Raw genomic sequence first — 16,703 nt, 5'->3', positions numbered from 1 at the left:
CAATCAGCGTGTCCAAAAGCGCAAGTCACTCAGTGTCACATCACACAACCAGGGTGTCCTACAGCACAAGTCACTCAGTGTCACTTCACACAACCAGTGTATCCTACAGCACAAGTCACTCAGTGTCACATCACACAACCAGTGTATCCTACAGCGCAAGTCACTCAGTGTCACACCACACAACCAGTGTATCCTACAGCACAAGTCACTCAGTGTCACATCACACAACCAGGGTGTCCTACAGCACAAGTCACCCACTGTCACACCACACAACCAGTGTGTCCTACAGCACAAGTCACCCACTGTTACACCACACAACCAGTGTGTCCAACAGAACAAGTCACTCAGTGTCACGCTACACAACCAGGGTGTCCTACAGCGCAAGTCACTCAGTGTCACACCACACAACCAGTGTGTCCTACAGCGCAACTCACTCAGTGACAAAGCACACAATCAGCGTGTCCAAAAGCGCAAGTCACTCAGTGTCACATCACACAACCAGGGTGTCCTACAGCACAAGTCACTCAGTGTCACTTCACACAACCAGTGTATCCTACAGCACAAGTCACTCAGTGTCACATCACACAACCAGTGTATCCTACAGCGCAAGTCACTCAGTGTCACACCACACAACCAGTATATCCTACAGCACAAGTCACTCAGTGTCACATCACACAACCAGTGTGTCCAACAGCGCAAGTAACTTAGTGTCACATCACACAACCAGTGTGTCCAACAGCGCAAGTCACTCAGTGTCACATCACACAACCAGTGTGTCCAACAGCGCAAGTCACTCAGTGTCACATCACACAACCAGTGTGTCCAACAGCGCAAGTCACTCAGTGTCACATCACACAACCAGGGTGTCCTACAGCACAACTCACTCAGTGTCATATCACACAACCAGTGTGTCCAACAGAGCAAGTCACTCAGTGTCACACCACACAACCAGTGTGTCCTACAGCGCAACTCACTCAGTGTCACAGCACACAACCAGGGTGTCCAACAGCGCATGTCACTCAGTGTCACATCACACAACCAGGGTGTCCTACAGCGCAAGTCACTCAGTGTCACACCACACAACCAGTGTGTCCTACAGCGCAACTCACTCAGTGTCACAGCACACAACCAGTGTGTCCAAGAGCGCAAGTCACTCAGTGTCACATCACACAACCAGGGTGTCCTACAGCACAAGTCACTCAGTGTCACATCACACAACCAGTGTGTCCTACAGCACAAGTCACTCAGTGTCACGCTACACAACCAGGGTGTCCTACAGCGCAAGTCACTCAGTGTCACACCACACAACCAGTGTGTCCTACAGCGCAACTCACTCAGTGACAAAGCACACAATCAGCGTGTCCAAAAGCGCAAGTCACTCAGTGTCACATCACACAACCAGGGTGTCCTACAGCACAAGTCACTCAGTGTCACTTCACACAACCAGTGTATCCTACAGCACAAGTCACTCAGTGTCACATCACACAACCAGTGTATCCTACAGCGCAAGTCACTCAGTGTCACACCACACAACCAGTGTATCCTACAGCACAAGTCACTCAGTGTCACATCACACAACCAGGGTGTCCTACAGCACAAGTCACCCACTGTCACACCACACAACCAGTGTGTCCTACAGCACAAGTCACCCACTGTTACACCACACAACCAGTGTGTCCAACAGCGCAAGTCACTAAGTGTCACATCACACAACCAGTGTGTCCAACAGCGCAAGTCACTCAGTGTCACATCACACAAGCAGTGTATCCTACAGCACAAGTCACTCAGTGTCACATCACACAACCAGGGTGTCCTACAGCACAAGTCACCCACTGTCACACCACACAACCAGTGTGTCCTACAGCACAAGTCACCCACTGTCACACCACACAACTAGGGTGTCCTACAGCGCAAATCACTCAGTGTCACATCACACAACCAGTGTATCCTACAGCACAAGTCACTCAGTATCACATCACACAACCAGTGTATCCTACAGCACAAGTCACTCAGTGTCACATCACACAACCAGGGTGTTCTACAGCACATGTCACCCACTGTCACATCACACAACCAGTGTATCCTACAGCACAAGTCACTCAGTATCACATCACACAACCAGTGTATCCTACAGCACAAGTCACTTAGTATCACATCACACAACCAGTGTGTCCAACAACGCAAGTCACTCAGTGTCACATCACACAACCAGGGTGTCCTACAGCACAAGTCACTCAGTGTCACATCACACAACCAGGGTGTCCTACAGCACAAGTCACTCAGTGTCACATCACACAACCAGTGTATCCGACAGCACAAGCCGCTCTGTCACACCACACAACTAGTGTATCCTACAGCACAAGTCACTCAGTGTCACATCACACAACCAGTGTGTCCTACAGCGCAACTCACTCAGTGTCACAGCACACAACCAGGGTGTCCAACAGCGCAAGTCACTCAGTGTCACATCACACAACCAGTGTGTCCTACAGCGCAAGTCACTCAGTGTCACATCACACAACCAGGGTGTCCAACAGCACAAGTCACTCAGTGTCACATCACACAACCAGTGTGTCCAACAGCGCAAGTCACTCAGTGTCACATCACACAACCAGTGTGTCCAACAGCGCAAGTCACTCAGTGTCACATCACACAACCAGGGTGTCCTACAGCGCAACTCACTCAGTGTCACATCACACAACCAGTGTGTCCAACAGCGCAAGTCACTCAGTGTCACACCACACAACCAGTGTGTCCTACAGCGCAACTCACTCAGTGTCACAGCACACAACCAGGGTGTCCTACAGCGCAAGTCACTCAGTGTCACATCACACAACCAGTGTGTCCTACAGCACAAGTCACTCAGTGTCACGCTACACAACCAGGGTGTCCTACAGCGCAAGTCACTCAGTGTCACACCACACAACCAGTGTGTCCTACAGCGCAACTCACTCAGTGACAAAGCACACAATCAGCGTGTCCAAAAGCGCAAGTCACTCAGTGTCACAGCACACAACCAGGGTGTCCTACAGCACAAGTCACTCAGTGTCACTTCACACAACCAGGGTGTCCTACAGCGCAAGTCACTCAGTGTCACATCACACAACCAGTGTGTCCTACAGCGCAACTCACTCAGTGTCACAGCACACAACCAGTGTGTCCAAGAGCGCAAGTCACTCAGTGTCACATCACACAACCAGGGTGTCCTACAGCACAAGTCACTCAGTGTCACATCACACAACCAGTGTGTCCTACAGCACAAGTCACTCAGTGTCACGCTACACAACCAGGGTGTCCTACAGCGCAAGTCACTCAGTGTCACACCACACAACCAGTGTGTCCTACAGCGCAACTCACTCAGTGACAAAGCACCCAATCAGCGTGTCCAAAAGCGCAAGTCACTCAGTGTCACATCACACAACCAGGGTGTCCTACAGCACAAGTCACTAAGTGTCACTTCACACAACCAGTGTATCCTACAGCGCAAGTCACTCAGTGTCACACCACACAACCAGTGTGTCCAACAGCGCAACTCACTCAGTGTCACAGCACACAACCAGTGTATCCTACAGCACAAGTCACTCAGTGTCACATCACACAACCAGGGTGTCCTACAGCGCAAGTCACTTAGTGTCACATCACACAACCAGTGTGTCCTACAGCACAAGTCACTCAGTGTCACAGCACACAACCAGTGTGTCCAAGAGCGCAAGTCACTCAGTGTCACATCACACAACCAGGGTGTCCTACAGCACAAGTCACTCAGTGTCACATCACACAACCAGTGTGTCCTACAGCACAAGTCACTCAGTGTCACGCTACACAACCAGGGTGTCCTACAGCGCAAGTCACTCAGTGTCACACCACACAACCAGTGTGTCCTACAGCGCAACTCACTCAGTGACAAAGCACCCAATCAGCGTGTCCAAAAGCGCAAGTCACTCAGTGTCACATCACACAACCAGGGTGTCCTACAGCACAAGTCACTCAGTGTCACTTCACACAACCAGTGTATCCTACAGCGCAAGTCACTCAGTGTCACACCACACAACCAGTGTGTCCTACAGCGCAACTCACTCAGTGTCACAGCACACAACCAGTGTATCCTACAGTGCAACTCACTCAGTGTCACATCACACAGTGTGTCCAACAGTGCAAGTCACTCAGTGTTACACCACACAACCAGTGTGTCCAACAGCGCAAGTCACTCAGTGTCACACCACACAACCAGTGTGTCCAACAGCACAAGTCACTCAGTGTCACAGCACAAAACCAGGGTGTCCTACAGCACAAGTCACTCAGTGTCACACCACACAACCAGTGTGTCCTACAGCACAACTCACTCAGTGTCACACCACACAACCAGTGTGCCCTACAGCGCAACTCACTCAGTGTCACAGCACACAACCAGTGTGTCCAACAGCGCAAGTCACTCAGTGTCACATCACACAACCAGTGTATCCTACAGCACAAGTCACTCAGTGTCACATCACACAACCAGGGTGTCCTACAGCGCAAGTCACTTAGTGTCACATCACACAACCAGTGTGTCCTACAGCGCAACTCACTCAGTGTCACAGCACACAACCAGTGTGTCCAAGAGCGCAAGTCACTCAGTGTCACATCACACAACCAGGGTGTCCTACAGCACAAGTCACTCAGTGTCACATCACACAACCAGTGTGTCCTACAGCACAAGTCACTCAGTGTCACGCTACACAACCAGGGTGTCCTACAGCGCAAGTCACTCAGTGTCACACCACACAACCAGTGTGTCCTACAGCGCAACTCACTCAGTGACAAAGCACCCAATCAGCGTGTCCAAAAGCGCAAGTCACTCAGTGTCACATCACACAACCAGGGTGTCCTACAGCACAAGTCACTCAGTGTCACTTCACACAACCAGTGTATCCTACAGCGGAAGTCACTCAGTGTCACACCACACAACCAGTGTGTCCTACAGCGCAACTCACTCAGTGTCACAGCACACAACCAGTGTATCCTACAGTGCAACTCACTCAGTGTCACATCACACAGTGTGTCCAACAGCGCAAGTCACTCAGTGTTACACCACACAACCAGTGTGTCCAACAGCGCAAGTCACTCAGTGTCACACCACACAACCAGTGTGTCCAACAGCACAAGTCACTCAGTGTCACAGCACAAAACCAGGGTGTCCTACAGCACAAGTCACTCAGTGTCACACCACACAACCAGTGTGTCCTACAGCACAACTCACTCAGTGTCACACCACACAACCAGTGTGCCCTACAGCGCAACTCACTCAGTGTCACAGCACACAACCAGTGTGTCCAACAGCGCAAGTCACTCAGTGTCACATCACACAACCAGTGTATCCTACAGCACAAGTCACTCAGTGTCACATCACACAACCAGGGTGTCCTACAGCACAAGTCACCCACTGTCACACCACACAACCAGTGTGTCCTACAGCACAAGTCACCCACTGTCACACCACACAACCAGGGTGTCCTACAGCGCAAATCACTCAGTGTCACATCACACAACCAGTGTATCCTACAGCACAAGTCACTCAGTATCACATCACACAACCAGTGTATCCTACAGCACAAGTCACTCAGTGTCACATCACACAACCAGGGTGTCCTACAGCACATGTCACCCACTGTCACATCACACAACCAGTGTATCCTACAGCACAAGTCACTCAGTATCACATCACACAACCAGTGTATCCTACAGCACAAGTCACTTAGTATCACATCACACAACCAGTGTGTCCAACAACGCAAGTCACTCAGTGTCACATCACACAACCAGGGTGTCCTACAGCACAAGCCACTCAGTGTCACATCACACAACCAGGGTGTCCTACAGCACAAGTCACTCAGTGTCACATCACACAACCAGTGTATCCGACAGCACAAGCCGCTCTGTCACACCACACAACTAGTGTATCCTACAGCACAAGTCACTCAGTGTCACATCACACAACCAGTGTGTCCAACAGCGCAAGTCACTCAGTTTCACATCACACAACCAGGGTGTCCTACAGCGCAACTCACTCAGTGTCACATCACACAACCAGTGTGTCCAACAGCGCAAGTCACTCAGTGTCACACCACACAACCAGTGTGTCCAAGAGCGCAAGTCACTCAGTGTCACATCACACAACCAGGGTGTCCTACAGCACAAGTCACTCAGTGTCACATCACACAACCAGTGTGTCCTACAGCACAAGTCACTCAGTGTCACGCTACACAACCAGGGTGTCCTACAGCGCAAGTCACTCAGTGTCACATCACACAACCAGGGTGTCCTACAGCACAAGTCACTCAGTGTCACGCTACACAACCAGGGTGTCCTACAGCGCAAGTCACTCAGTGTCACATCACACAACCAGGGTGTCCTACAGCACAAGTCACTCAGTGTCACATCACACAACCAGGGTGTCCTACAGCGCAAGTCACTCAGTGTCACACCACACAACCAGTGTGTCCTACAGCGCAACTCACTCAGTGACAAAGCACACAATCAGCGTGTCCAAAAGCGCAAGTCACTCAGTGTCACACCACACAACCAGTGTGCCCTACAGCGCAACTCAGTGTCACAGCACACAACCAGTGTGTCCAACAGCGCAAGTCACTCAGTGTCACATCACACAACCAGTGTGTCCAACAGCGCAAGTCACTCAGTGTCACACCACACAACCAGTGTGTCCAACAGCGCAAGTCACTCAGTGTCACAGCACAAAACCAGGGTGTCCTACAGCACAAGTCACTCAGTGTCACACCACACAACCAGTGTGTCCAACAGCGCAAGTCACTCAGTGTCACAGCACAAAACCAGGGTGTCCTACAGCGCAACTCACTCAGTGTCACACCACACAACCAGTGTGCCCTACAGCGCAACTCACTCAGTGTCACAGCACACAACCAGTGTGTCCAACAGCGCAAGTCACTCAGTGTCACATCACACAACCAGTGTGTCCAACAGCGCAAGTCACTCAGTGTCACATCACACAACCAGTGTATCCTACAGCACAAGTCACTCAGTGTCACATCACACAACCAGGGTGTCCTACAGCACAAGTCACCCACTGTCACACCACACAACCAGTGTGTCCTACAGCACAAGTCACCCACTGTCACACCACACAACCAGGGTGTCCTACAGCGCAAATCACTCAGTGTCACATCACACAACCAGTGTATCCTACAGCACAAGTCACTCAGTATCACATCACACAACCAGTGTATCCTACAGCACAAGTCACTCAGTGTCACATCACACAACCAGGGTGTCCTACAGCACATGTCACCCACTGTCACATCACACAACCAGTGTATCCTACAGCACAAGTCACTCAGTATCACATCACACAACCAGTGTATCCTACAGCACAAGTCACTTAGTATCACATCACACAACCAGTGTGTCCAACAACGCAAGTCACTCAGTGTCACATCACACAACCAGGGTGTCCTACAGCACAAGTCACTCAGTGTCACATCACACAACCAGGGTGTCCTACAGCACAAGTCACTCAGTGTCACATCACACAACCAGTGTATCCGACAGCACAAGCCGCTCTGTCACACCACACAACTAGTGTATCCTACAGCACAAGTCACTCAGTGTCACATCACACAACCAGTGTGTCCTACAGCGCAACTCACTCAGTGTCACAGCACACAACCAGGGTGTCCAACAGCGCAAGTCACTCAGTGTCACATCACACAACCAGTGTGTCCAACAGCGCAAGTCACTCAGTGTCACATCACACAACCAGGGTGTCCTACAGCGCAACTCACTCAGTGTCACATCACACAACCAGTGTGTCCAACAGCGCAAGTCACTCAGTGTCACACCACACAACCAGTGTGTCCTACAGCGCAACTCACTCAGTGTCACAGCACACAACCAGGGTGTCCAACAGCGCAAGTCACTCAGTGTCACATTACACAACCAGGGTGTCCTACAGCGCAAGTCACTCAGTGTCACACCACACAACCAGTGTGTCCTACAGCGCAACTCACTCAGTGTCACAGCACACAACCAGTGTGTCCAACAGCGCAAGTCACTCAGTGTCACATCACACAACCAGGGTGTCCTCAAGCACAAGTCACTCAGTGTCACATCACACAACCAGTGTGTCCTACAGCACAAGTCACTCAGTGTCACGCTACACAACCAGGGTGTCCTACAGCACAAGTCACTCAGTGTCACTTCACACAACCAGTGTATCCTACAGCACAAGTCACTCAGTGTCACATCACACAACCAGTGTATCCTACAGCGCAAGTCACTCAGTGTCACACCACACAACCAGTGTGTCCTACAGCGCAACTCAGTGTCACAGCACACAACCAGTGTATCCTACAGTGCAACTCACTCAGTGTCACATCACACAGTGTGTCCAACAGCGCAAGTCACTCAGTGTCACACCACACAACCAGTGTGTCCTACAGCGCAAGTCACTCAGTGTCACACCACACAACCAGTGTGTCCAACAGCGCAAGTCACTCAGTGTCACACCACACAAAAAAGTGTCCAACAGCACAAGTCACTCAGTGTCACAGCACAAAACCAGGGTGTCCTACAGCACAAGTCACTCAGTGTCACACCACACAACCAGTGTGTCCTACAGCGCAACTCACTCAGTGTCACACCACACAACCAGTGTGCCCTACAGCGCAACTCACTCAGTGTCACAGCACACAACCAGTGTGTCCAACAGCGCAAGTCACTCAGTGTCACATCACACAACCAGGGTGTCCTACAGCGCAAGTCACTCAGTGTCACACCACACAACCAGTGTGTCCAACAGCACAAGTCACTCAGTGTCACAGCACAAAACCAGGGTGTCCTACAGCACAAGTCACTCAGTGTCACACCACACAACCAGTGTGTCCTACAGCGCAACTCACTCAGTGTCACACCACACAACCAGTGTGCCCTACAGCGCAACTCACTCAGTGTCACAGCACACAACCAGTGTGTCCAACAGCGCAAGTCACTCAGTGTCACATCACACAACCAGGGTGTCCTACAGCGCAAGTCACTCAGTGTCACACCACACAACCAGTGTGTCCAACAGCACAAGTCACTCAGTGTCACAGCACAAAACCAGGGTGTCCTACAGCACAAGTCACTCAGTGTCACACCACACAACCAGTGTGTCCAACAGCGCAAGTCACTCAGTGTCACATCACACAACCAGTGTATCCTACAGCACAAGTCACTCAGTGTCACATCACACAACCAGGGTGTCCTACAGCACAAGTCACTCAGCGTCACATCACACAACCAGGGTGTCCTACAGCACAAGTCACTCAGTGTCACATCACACAACCAGTGTATCCGACAGCACAAGCCGCTCTGTCACACCACACAACTAGTGTATCCTACAGCACAAGTCACTCAGTGTCACATCACACAACCAGTGTGTCCTACAGCGCAACTCACTCAGTGTCACAGCACACAACCAGGGTGTCCAACAGCGCAAGTCACTCAGTGTCACATCACACAACCAGTGTGTCCAACAGCGCAAGTCACTCAGTGTCACATCACACAACCAGGGTGTCCTACAGCGCAACTCACTCAGTGTCACATCACACAACCAGTGTGTCCAACAGCGCAAGTCACTCAGTGTCACACCACACAACCAGTGTGTCCTACAGCGCAACTCACTCAGTGTCACAGCACACAACCAGGGTGTCCAACAGCGCAAGTCACTCAGTGTCACATTACACAACCAGGGTGTCCTACAGCGCAAGTCACTCAGTGTCACACCACACAACCAGTGTGTCCTACAGCGCAACTCACTCAGTGTCACAGCACACAACCAGTGTGTCCAACAGCGCAAGTCACTCAGTGTCACATCACACAACCAGGGTGTCCTCAAGCACAAGTCACTCAGTGTCACATCACACAACCAGTGTGTCCTACAGCACAAGTCACTCAGTGTCACGCTACACAACCAGGGTGTCCTACAGCACAAGTCACTCAGTGTCACTTCACACAACCAGTGTATCCTACAGCACAAGTCACTCAGTGTCACATCACACAACCAGTGTATCCTACAGCGCAAGTCACTCAGTGTCACACCACACAACCAGTGTGTCCTACAGCGCAACTCAGTGTCACAGCACACAACCAGTGTATCCTACAGTGCAACTCACTCAGTGTCACATCACACAGTGTGTCCAACAGCGCAAGTCACTCAGTGTCACACCACACAACCAGTGTGTCCTACACCGCAAGTCACTCAGTGTCACACCACACAACCAGTGTGTCCAACAGCGCAAGTCACTCAGTGTCACACCACACAACCAGTGTGTCCAACAGCACAAGACACTCAGTGTCACAGCACAAAACCAGGGTGTCCTACAGCACAAGTCACTCAGTGTCACACCACACAACCAGTGTGTCCTACAGCGCAACTCACTCAGTGTCACACCACACAACCAGTGTGCCCTACAGCGCAACTCACTCAGTGTCACAGCACACAACCAGTGTGTCCAACAGCGCAAGTCACTCAGTGTCACATCACACAACCAGGGTGTCCTACAGCGCAAGTCACTCAGTGTCACACCACACAACCAGTGTGTCCAACAGCACAAGTCACTCAGTGTCACAGCAAAAAACCAGGGTGTCCTACAGCACAAGTCACTCAGTGTCACACCACACAACCAGTGTGTCCTACAGCGCAACTCACTCAGTGTCACACCACACAACCAGTGTGCCCTACAGCGCAACTCACTCAGTGTCACAGCACACAACCAGTGTGTCCAACAGCGCAAGTCACTCAGTGTCACATCACACAACCAGGGTGTCCTACAGCGCAAGTCACTCAGTGTCACACCACACAACCAGTGTGTCCAACAGCACAAGTCACTCAGTGTCACAGCACAAAACCAGGGTGTCCTACAGCACAAGTCACTCAGTGTCACACCACACAACCAGTGTGTCCAACAGCGCAAGTCACTCAGTGTCACAGCACAAAACCAGGGTGTCCTACAGCACAAGTCACTCAGTGTCACACTACACAATTAGTGCAGTCTGCAGCACAGTCCATTCAGCACCTCACTATTCTGCAGCACATATTCAGGACCTCTCTATTCTACAGCACAGTTCATTCAACACGTCAATATTGCATACCAGCATTGCCATCTTGCCTTTTGTTCTGGATAGCTTACCAAAAAATCACAGACAAAATTTTAAAGACACATTGTAAAACCATAATAAAACATTAAGATTATCAGTGGAACATATCTATAGCCAATAAGTTTGATATGAAGACAACATTTGCATTAATTGTAAATTGTAAAATGATGATAATTACAGTCAAAACAATATGTACACGCTTCTTTACCTTAAAAAAAAACACAGACGTCTTAAAAAAATTTTTACAGGTCAAAAAAGTGCCCTATTTTTACAGACTGTCCTGGAATTTCTGGACAGTTGGCAACCCAGTTCTGCAACACAGTCCATTCAGTGCCTCACTATTCTGCAGCACAGTTCAGCACCTCACTATTCTACAGCACAGTCCATTCATCACCTCACTATTCTACAGCACAGTCCATTCATCACCTCACTATTCTACAGCACAGTCCATTCATCACCTCACTATTCTACAGCACAGTCCATTCATCACCTCACTATTCTACAGCACAGTCCATTCATCACCTCACTATTCTACAGCACAGTCCATTCATCACCTCACTATTCTACAGCACAGTCCATTCATCACCTCACTATTCTACAGCACAGTCCATTCATCACCTCACTATTCTACAGCACAGTCCATTCATCACCTCACTATTCTACAGCACAGTCCATTCACAACCTCACTACATACAGGTCTCTTAATGAGCTGTGGGTTCAGCACCACATTACAGGCGGGTCACATGTAGTGGGCTGTAGATTTAGCACCACAACACAGGTCAATTTCATATTAGTGAGCTGTCCATTCAGGACCGCACCACTATACAGACTGATCCCATGTTGGGGAGCTGTCCATTCAGGACCGCACCACTATACAGACTGATCCCATGTTGGGGAGCTGTCCATTCAGCACCACTATACAGACTGGTCCCATGTTGGGGAGCTGTCCATTCAGCACCACTATACAGACTGGTCCCATGTTGGGGAGCTGTCCATTCAGCACCACTATACAGGCTGCTCCCATGTTGGGGAGCTGTCCATTCAGCACCACTATACAGACTGATCCCATGTTGGGGAGCTGTCCATTCAGCACCACTATACAGACTGGTCCCATGTTGGGGAGCTGTCCATTCAGCACCACTATACAGGCTGCTCCCATGTTGGGGAGCTGTCCATTCAGGACCGCACCACTATACAGACTGATCCCATGTTGGGGAGCTGTCCATTCAGCACCACTATACAGACTGCTCCCATGTTGGGGAGCTGTCCATTCAGCACCACTATACAGGCTGCTCCCATGTTGGGAGCTGTCCATTCAGCACCACTATACAGACTGGTCCCATGTTGGGGAGCTGTCCATTCAGCACCACTATACAGGCTGCTCCCATGTTGGGGAGCTGTCCATTCAGGACCGCACCACTATACAGACTGATCCCATGTTGGGGAGCTGTCCATTCAGCACCACTATACAGACTGCTCCCATGTTGGGGAGCTGTCCATTCAGCACCACTATACAGACTGCTCCCATGTTGGGGAGCTGTCCATTCAGCACCACTATACAGGCTGCTCCCATGTTGGGAGCTGTCCATTCAGCACCACTATACAGACTGGTCCCATGTTGGGGAGCTGTCCATTCAGCACCACTATACAGGCTGCTCCCATGTTGGGGAGCTGTCCATTCAGGACCGCACCACTATACAGACTGATCCCATGTTGGGGAGCTGTCCATTCAGCACCACTATACAGACTGCTCCCATGTTGGGGAGCTGTCCATTCAGCACCACTATACAGACTGGTCCCATGTTGGGGAGCTGTCCATTCAGCACCACTATACAGGCTGCTCCCATGTTGGGGAGCTGTCCATTCAGCACCACTATACAGGCTGCTCCCATGTTGGGGAGCTGTCCATTCAGCACCACTATACAGGCTGCTCCCATGTTGGGGAGCTGTCCATTCAGCACCACTATACAGACTGGTCCCATGTTGGGGAGCTGTCCATTCAGCACCACTATACAGGCTGCTCCCATGTTGGGGAGCTGTCCATTCAGCACCACTATACAGGCTGCTCCCATGTTGGGAGCTGTCCATTCAGCACCACTATATACCAGCACATACATGTAGCCCCATATAATAAGGCCGGTGTTGTGTCCAGTAAGAGCACATGATAAGGCCAGACTGCTGTGTTGTGCAGTCACATCCCCCGCATGCTCCACACATCGGCACATTCCATGCCACGCTCCCCACCTGCATGTAGCTGTCCATTCAGCACTACCGCATACACAGTCCCCTGGGCCCACCTTAAAGGAGACACAGGGACACCAGAGCGTGTGTGCACCGTTACATCCCTGGCATGAGCGCACAGCCACCCTGCCAGCAGCATGGAGCGCTCCATGTAGAGCCCTGCAGCCACAACTTCACCGGTCACACCGGGACCAGCTCGCCGTCTGCAGGGTGCACGGTGCCCGCAAAGCGGAGCGCTGCCCTCCGGGGATGTGAGGTCTCAGCACCGGGGAGCTGATCCCTGCTGGCTGCCTGCTCCGCCATCCGTGCCCTGCAATGCTGCCATCCTGCATCCTCACTGCAGACCGTGAGGGCCACAGGAGGAAAAATGCTGCAGTGTGCGGGAAGGAGACACAGGGGGAAGCCCGCACCACTCACCGCCCCAGGGCTCCTGCTGCACCACACCCGCAAACTCCGGCAGGAGCGCGCCCTCAGTGTGCAGCCCCCGGCCGGCCATGTGCGGGCTCGGCTCCTGTCACCCCGTGCTCCATGGCCGCACTGCCCGCGCTCAGGGACACTTGCTGGTAAGTTACCAGGAGCGGCTGCGGGAGAGCGGAGGAGCCGCCGTCCGAGGCGCAGTCATGTGCAGCCCGTCAGGACGAGTGAAGTTCAGGGCAGTAACGTCTCTGCGGCAGTTTCCTCCCCTCCCCCATCCCGGGCCCCGCTATCACCAGCGGCCGCCGCTCCACTTGTGCTCGTCACTCAGCCCCAGCCCCGTCCTGTGCCCGCCGTCCCTTTCCTCCCGTGTCCCGGCTCCTGTAAGTCTCTGGAAGTGTCCGTCTGTCACTTACTTGCCCGACTCTAGCGAGAGTCCCTGCAGCCTGCGCCGCCGGACTGCAGAGGTGGGGAGGCTGCAGCAGGAGGAACTGCGGCCGTCGCCATCTTGGAGCCTCCGCAACGCGCGCCGGCCCCGTACATAGAACTGTGAGCAGAGAGGTGGCCGGGGAGCGTGGAGAAAGAGCGCGCACACTGCTCCGCCGCACACCAGGGAGACCGCGGGCTGGGGGTGGCTCACACTCACCGCTCAGGAGGGAGGTCGCTCTTTATCAACCTTCCCTGCAGCCAGTTCTGGAGAAGTTCTAGTTCTCACTCTGATGAGTGTGAGACATCTAATAATGGGGCGGGCAGCGAATGGTTAATGGTCTGTCCGTGAGGGAAAAGCTGCAGAGGGGGCACAAACTACACTTTACACAGCTCCCCTCAACTGGAGGCCACAGGGCAGTGCTACACTGACACTACACCACACTGACACTGCACCACACTGACACCACACTGACACTGCACCACACTGACACTGCACCACACTGACACCACACTGACACCACACTGACACTACCCCACACTGACACTACACCACACTGACACCACACTGACACTGCACCACACTGACACCACACTGACACTGCACCACACTGACACCACACTGACACTACACCACACTGACACTGCACCACACTGACACCACACTGACACTGCACCACACTGACACTGCACCACACTGACACCACACTGACACCACACTGACACTACCCCACACTGACACTACACCACACTGACACCACACTGACACTGCACCACACTGACACTGCACCACACTGACACCACACTGACACCACACTGACACTACCCCACACTGACACTACACCACACTGACACCACACTGACACTGCACCACACTGACACCACACTGACACTGCACCACACTGACACCACACTGACACTACCCCACACTGACACCACACCACCCTGACACTACACACCACTGACACCACACTGACACCACACTGACACCACACTGACACTACCCCACACTGACACTGCACCACACTGACACCACACTGACACTGCACCACACTGACACCACACTGACACTGCACCACACTGACACTGCACCACACCACACTGACACTACACCACCCTGACACCACACCACACTGACACCACACTGACACTGCACCACACTGACACCACACCACACTGACACTACACACCACTGACACTACCCCACACTGACACTACACCACACCACACTGACACCACACTGACACCACACTGACACTGCACCACACTGACACTGCACCACACCACACTGACACTACACCACCCTGACACCACACCACACTGACACCACACTGACACCACACTGACACTACACCACACTGACACCACACTGACACTGCACCACACTGACACTGCACCACACCACACTGACACTACACCACACTGACACCACCACACTGACACCACACCACACTGACACTACACACCACTGACACTACCCCACACTGACACTACACCACACTGACACTGCACCACACTGACACTGCACCACACTGACACCACACTGACACTGCACCACACTGACACCACACCACCCTGACACTACCCCACACTGACACTACACCACACTGACACTGCACCACACTGACACTGCACCACACTGACACCACACTGACACTGCACCACACTGACACCGCACCACCCTGACACTACACCACACTGACACTACCCCACACTGACACCACACTGACACTACACCACACCACACTGACACGACACCACACTGACACTACACACCACTGACACCACACTGACACTACACCACACTGACACTACACACCACTGACACTACACTGGCACTGCACCACACTGACACCACACCACACTGACACCACACCACACTGACACTACACACCACTGACACCACACCACACTGACACTACACACCACTGACACTACCCCACACTGACACTACACCACACCACACTGACACCACACTGACACGACACCACACTGACACTACACCACACTGACACTACACTGACACTGCACCACACTGACACCACACTGACACTACACACCACTGACACTACCCCACACTGACACTACCCCACACTGACACTACACCACACCACACTGACACTACACACTAACACCACACTGACACCACACCACACTGACACCACACCACACTGACACTACACCACACACCACACTGACACTACACCAAACACCACACTGACACCACACACTAACACTACACTACACCACCCTGACACTACACACTAACACTACACCACACTGACACTACACACTAACACTACACCACACTGACACTACACCACACTGACACTACACCACACACCACACTGACACCACACACTAACACCACACTGACACTTCACACTAACACTACACCACACTGACACTACACACTAACACTACACCACACTGACACTACACCACACTGACACTACACCACACTGACACTA

At 52.2% G+C, this 16,703-nt stretch overlaps 1 protein-coding gene across 1 annotated transcript in view; it reads right to left on the bottom strand.

The window, feature by feature from the left end:
• The window catches only part of SCN8A (sodium voltage-gated channel alpha subunit 8), a 276,775-nt gene extending 262,343 nt beyond the window's left edge, over nucleotides 1-14,432 (bottom strand). The window contains exon 1 of the mRNA XM_073576720.1: nucleotides 14,223-14,432. The gene's annotated coding sequence lies outside the window, so the exon portion shown is untranslated. The remainder of the gene's footprint in view (nucleotides 1-14,222) is intronic.
• Between the last annotated feature and the right edge of the window lie 2,271 nt (nucleotides 14,433-16,703).

This window comes from Dendrobates tinctorius, unplaced genomic scaffold (genome assembly GCF_039654945.1).
Source record: "Dendrobates tinctorius isolate UK_male_01 unplaced genomic scaffold, ASM3965494v1 ptg000051l, whole genome shotgun sequence".
Taxonomy (NCBI): Eukaryota; Metazoa; Chordata; class Amphibia; order Anura; family Dendrobatidae; genus Dendrobates; species Dendrobates tinctorius.
This window is presented reverse-complemented; position numbering and strand designations above follow the sequence as displayed.